This window comes from Enhydra lutris, unplaced genomic scaffold, assembly GCF_002288905.1.
Source record: "Enhydra lutris kenyoni isolate GAN:26980312 unplaced genomic scaffold, ASM228890v2 scaffoldscaffold17, whole genome shotgun sequence".
NCBI lineage: Eukaryota > Metazoa > Chordata > Mammalia > Carnivora > Mustelidae > Enhydra > Enhydra lutris.
In genome coordinates this window covers 11,207,221-11,213,220 of record NW_019154101.1, presented here as the reverse complement: position 1 = coordinate 11,213,220, position 6,000 = coordinate 11,207,221, and positions in this window count along the sequence as shown.

Sequence of the window (6,000 nt, the reverse complement as noted above, 5' to 3'; positions counted from 1 at the left end):
TCAGCATCGTGGACATTTTGAGAAGTGAGGGCCAGCCAGATGTCCCCTACTTGAATAATGTGAAAATGTTCTGATGGGCCCAGTAGCCCAAACCAATTTCCCTTAACCCATTTGGGGAAACTGAGGTGCAGGGGGTGGGGAGAGCACCTAGATGGAAGAATATGGCAAACAGTGAACTCAGGGTTCCTGCCTCCCCCTTGCTTCAGCTCTCAGACTCTTAGATGCCTCACCTGTGAATAGAGGTACCAGTTCCTGCTCTGACCACTGCCCGGACACTGAAGGTAAGAGAGGGTGAAAGTGTCCAGGTGGTGGGAATCCAGCCCGTGGAGGGGCTAAAGAACACAGGGTCCCTTTGTCTGGTCCCTCCTCCTCATTTTCTCTTTCTGGACCAGTATCTTTCTCTATTTCCTTCTATGACACCTGGCGGTCAGTCACTGGGCACAAAAGTCCTGATAACATGATTAGAGATTGTACTTTGCCAGCAACAACTCTAGGCTTTAATAATAGTAGATGTTATTGACTGTATATACACTATGTGCTAGGCACTGTTTTTCATTCAGTACCTCATTTAATCCTTTAAATCTGAGCTGTCCAATATCATAGTCACTAGCCATATGTGGCTATCGAGCACTTGAAAAGTGCCTAGGGCCACTAAGGAACTCTCTCTCTCATATATATACTTTTTAAAAAGTAGTTTCCACAACTAACATGGAGCCCAACTCGGGTCTTGAACTCACAACCCTGAGATCCAGACGTGAGCTGACATCAAGAGTCAGATGCCTAACTGACAGAGCTACCCAGCAGCTGCAAGGAGCTACATTTTTTATTTAATTTGATATAATTTTAAATTTAAAAATTGATAATTCAGTTCTCAGAAAACTTCTAAGTATGTTTAGAACCATTTGGGTATGTTAGTCTACTACAGGGAAAGAATCAGCAAGGCTGCTAAAGCCCTAAGTTAACGGGCCCCAAAGGCGACAACTAATGACACCACAGGGGCAGAGCCTGGGACCAGCGTAAGGAAACAGCAGTGAGTCTTCTCCAAGCCTCCCAGCCTGCCACCCCAAGGCTTGGCCACCGGAAGCCCAGGCAATCCCTGTTCCTATCATTCGTCCTTTGAGCAGGTCCTGAAGCTACCCTCTGCTCCCCATCCTGGCAGGTCCCCAGGACCCAGCCCAGGCCTCCCAGAGGGAGAGTGCGCGTGAGCGCACCATGCATGGGGTCCAGAGGCCCTGCCCCTCCTCTGGGCCTCACCCCAAGCCCAGCGTGGGAGGCGTCAGGGGGCCTGGGTCTCCCTGGCCAGGGAGGGCGCTGCTCTGCTGGCTTGCAGAGGCCAAGGCCAGCCTGGCTGGCAGTGCACTGTCTGCGGCCAGCCGCCCACCAGCTTCCCACTTCCAGATGCCTCAGAGCACGCCGGGCGGCCCTGTCCTGACGTGCCCCTTCCCCTCTGCTGCCCTGCCTCGAGCTTCGCGGAGAGGCGGCCAGATGTGCCGGCATTGGTGCGGCGGCCCCTAACGAGGTCCAGATGTGCGGCCTGGCCGGGGCCGGTGGCGGCTACCAAAGGAGAGGGAGGCCCTGGGAGGGAGGGGCGCGGCTGCAGCTGGACGCGGCGGCGCTGGAAGAGGAATGCGCTGGGAAGGATTCCCATTGGAATGCGAGCTTGGGATGTCTCCTGCCTAAATAAGGGCCTGGCCTCTCCTGGAGCTGGAGGCCAGGCGACTCTAGGTGCCGCAGGGCCGCAGACGCGCCTTCCGCGGTCCCAGGATCCTCGACAAGCTTTTCTCTCTTCTTTCTTCCTTACTGCTTCTTTTCTTCTTTCATTTCTTTTCCTTTCCTTTCCTCCCTTTCTTTTTCTAATTGTGAAAGATACACAGCAATTAAAGGCAGGTTCATAAACCCCAAATAAGCTAAAAGATGGAAAAAAAAAAGATAAAAATCACCTATCATTCTACAACCCCAACCACCATTAAAGTTCTGGGGAGCGTAGGGCTGTATTTTTTTTAAATACAAGTATTTCCTATGTTAGTTTGTATCAGTCGTGCTGCAGAGACTCTCGGAACCTGTATTTTTCACTTGGCTCTTCCCACGTGGGTCAGATATCTCGGTCCCACAGAACCCCCTAGAGCCATTCTGCTATTAATAGGAGAGTCCCTCCCCACCTGCTTGCCGTGTCCTGACTTACGCCAACTTTAAACGGGCTTCTTTTCTGGAGGATTTCTCCGAGTCTTTAATTTACCAATGTACATTCTGAATCATCAAGAGGAGCCTGGCATTTCCTAAGCATATGTCACTGTGAAATCCCTTGAGGGATCCTCTCGAGGCTTGGGTCTGTGGAATGTCATGTAGGAGATACTGTTCTGTAACATTCTTCATCCGGATGCATCGAAACCAAATGCATGCGTCTGAGGTCTCCCTCAGTGGGCGGGCATTATGGTTGTCGCCCATGTATTGCTATCCCAAATAATTCTGCGATGGCCATCCTCGTGCTCCCCCTTTGTCATACCCAGAACATTCCAAGAAATAGGACGGTTGCCGACATGAAAGGTCGTCTTTAACTCTCAGGTTCCAGGGTCCCGTTTCTTTCTTTTTTTTTTTTTTTAAATATTTTATTTATTTATTTGACAGAGAGAGATTACAAGTAGGCAGAGAGGCAGGCAGATTGAGAGAGAGAGAGGAGGAAGCAGGCTCCCTGCTGAGCAGAGAGCCCAGATGTGGGGCTCGATCCCAGGACCCTGGGATCATGACCTGAGCCGAAGGCAGAGGCTTTAACCCACTGAGCCACCCAGGAGCCCCAAGGGTCCCGTTTCTTTTGCCCCAGTTCCTTCCTCAGCTCTTTCAGGACAGCAAAAGAGTTTACCCCTCTACCACAAAAGGGGGGCATTGGAGAACGTGAGGAGTGGGGTCCACAAATCTTGAGCACTCACTGGGCCTCGGGGATTACAGTGAAAAATAACTTTTCTTGGACTATTGTAAGTAACCCTGTAACATCTGTGAACAACTCTTCACCAAAGAACTGTTGCCACCACAGAGTAAAACCATATTTGGGGTACAGAGAGCTTTTTACTGGGTCCCCAGAAGGCTACATAGCCCCAGAGCAGCATGGGTGCCTCAGAGGTGGAATGATGCTGCTACTTCTGGTGTTTGACTGGGCGCACCATAGTATGTCAGAAGTGCAGTCCAGAGGTGTGTAGGCCTTGTCGTTGACATCTCCCTCCACATCATTTCACTCCGTCCTCACAACACTCTGTGAAGTAGGGAGTAACAGGCTCCATAAATTTATGCCACAGATGAGGAGACAAAGACTCTGGGCAGGAGACTTGCCCAAGGTCATACAACTAAGTAGTGGAGGGGAACTAGGCCCCAGCAACCCCACCCCATGCCTCTGAGCCACACGTCACCTTGACATCTGCAGGCTGCTGCCAGCAAAGAATGCCTTCCTGCCTTTACTTTGGGCTTTATTGACATGGGACACAGGACTTGTGTTGCTGGGAGGTGGGGGGATAGGATCCAAAAGGTTTGGAGCCTGAGGTCTGCATGGCGAGACCACTGCTGGTGTGTGTTTCTTTGGGGCAGAGGAAGAGGAGGACAGACATGAGCAGTGAGCTCATCAGAGAGAAGGAATATGGCCCCCCCCACAGGCCTCACAGATCTTCTGCATCTTAATGGCCCTGGAGCCAGGCACAAAGTAGGTGCTCTGCACGGGCACCTGAGTGGAAGTCGTAACCCCCTGCCCCTAGGAGAGTCTGTTCTGGGCTCAGCCCTGCGCGGGGGTCTGTGTGTATTGTCTTCCTGCCCACCCCCAAATCTCCCCAACACCCTAATCCTAACCGTCACTCCTCTTCATGCTCCTTCTCCCCACCTAAATCTCTGCCTTGTTTGCCCCTTCCCACCCCCTGCCCCAACAGTCACTGAGAATCTGTCATCAGATTCTGGTCCCTCAGAGATCCCAGGCCACAACTGAGGGGCTCTGACTAAGCACTACTTGGGTCCTCAAGGACACTGTCCAACTGGGCTCTTAACCTTCTTTGTGTAGCAGATCTGTTTTGAAAATCTAAGCAAAGATAGGGATCCCAGAAAAACCCCCAAATGCACAGGTCCATGATGAAGATTTGCCTTCAATGTCAGAAGTTCACGCGCAGATCGCCTGAGCGGCCTGACCCAAGATCTGGCTTGAACACACTCCAGTGAAGGCGGCTGCTTTCTGAAACCTTCTGTCAGCGCTAGAACCTCATACTACCCAGTAAATGTGCCTCACCCGGAGCCCAAACCTTATCAGGAACTAACAGGTCCGCCATCCCTTACTCCCAGTTTCAAAATCCCCAAACTGCCTTTTTTTTTTTTCCATCATAAGGTGTTTTATGACAAAGCCTAACCTGATGTGAACTCATTTGTCAGCAAAATGGACCTCAATTAATGTGAAGCTATTTACAGCCTTTGTTTCCACCACTAAGGGTGTGAACATTAGTGGACTTCGTTCAGCACAGTTTCTGTGTTTACTGGGCGCTGTCCTACACCCTGCTGGGGCTGCTTTCCAACACCCAGACAAAGTGAACCCGTCATGGCTCCTCTCTAAACTATGAAAAATTCATATTCTTGGGGCACCTGGGTGGCTCAGTCGGTTAAGTGTCTGCCTTCCGCTCAGGTCATGATTCCAGAGTCCCAGAATTGAGCCCCATGTCGGGTTCCCTGCATAGCGGGAAGTCTGCTTCTCCTCTCCCCTCCCCCACCCTTCTTTCATGCTCGCTCACTCTCAAATAAATAAATAAACTCTTTTTTTTTTTTAAAGTCTGAATTCTGAAACCTATCTGGTCCCAATGCTTTTAGGTCAAGGATTGTGGGTCTGTTTTTACAAAATTTTCCTTAAACAAACTTCACAGGCTTACAAGTAAGAGGAGTCAGACACAGAGCATAGATATGGTATAATCCCATTTATAAGAAGTTGAGGAACAGAAAAAGAAACAGTGGTAGAAATCAGAACTGCAATTATCTCTGGGGAGAAGAACAGATCAGGAGGGAGCATGATGGAACCTTCTAGTGTGCCGGAAATGTTCTGTACCTGACCTGTGTGGAGATTACCTGGGTACATGTACACATAAAAATTCACGAGCTACAGCAGGGAGCCTGCTTCCTCCTCTCTCTCTGCCTGCCTCTCTGCCTGCTTGTGATCTCTGTCTGTCAAATAAATAAATTTAAAAAAAATTATTTAAAAAAAATTCACGAGCTATACATTAAACATTAAAGTTGACTGCACTTTGCTATAAGTCTGCTATACCTCAAAATAAAAGTAGAAATATAAATGATGGGAATATATTATCTCAAATTAAGAGAGAAGCTTCTCCCCTTGGCACCTCACCCCCCCATGATGTTTTTGAACATCAAAACTTAATGTCACCTTAATATATGTTTGGATTGTCTTTAATCCTGAGAAGCAAGTTCAACACAAAAGTCAAATTTAGTAAACAGTTTTAAAATACTCCAGTGTGCCTTCCAAAAGAGCCATCCCCAGAGTGTGTCTTTGCTTTGAAAGTATCACAGGCAACCAGCACTCACGGCCTGCCTCCCTTAGGTGAGAGCCTCTCCATTTACATGACCCCCCACCACCGCCCCAGGACAGTTCTCAACCCTGCCACCTCCAGCGAGGCTGCTAGAACACACTCCAGCCAGGGACTGAGCCCAAATCCAGGCCTGGCATCCTGGCCACAGGTCTGCCAAGTCGGAACTTGCACCCAACCAACAATATTCTTTAATTGCATCTGATTAGCTGGAATTTAGAGTTGATATCTGAGAACAGAAGGGCACAAGGGACTCCTTGATTAAACAGGTCAGATAAGCATATATTACTGAGAGCAATGAACTGCTTTCCTGTAGCTTCTTTCCCGTAGCTTGCTCATTGCTCAATACCTGCTCACGGCCTTGCCCTTTGACACTCACCCCAATCGCTTGCCCACCTCCGCTTTCCCTCCCACTTCCTATCTGCGCACCCCATCTCCCCCGGTTCAG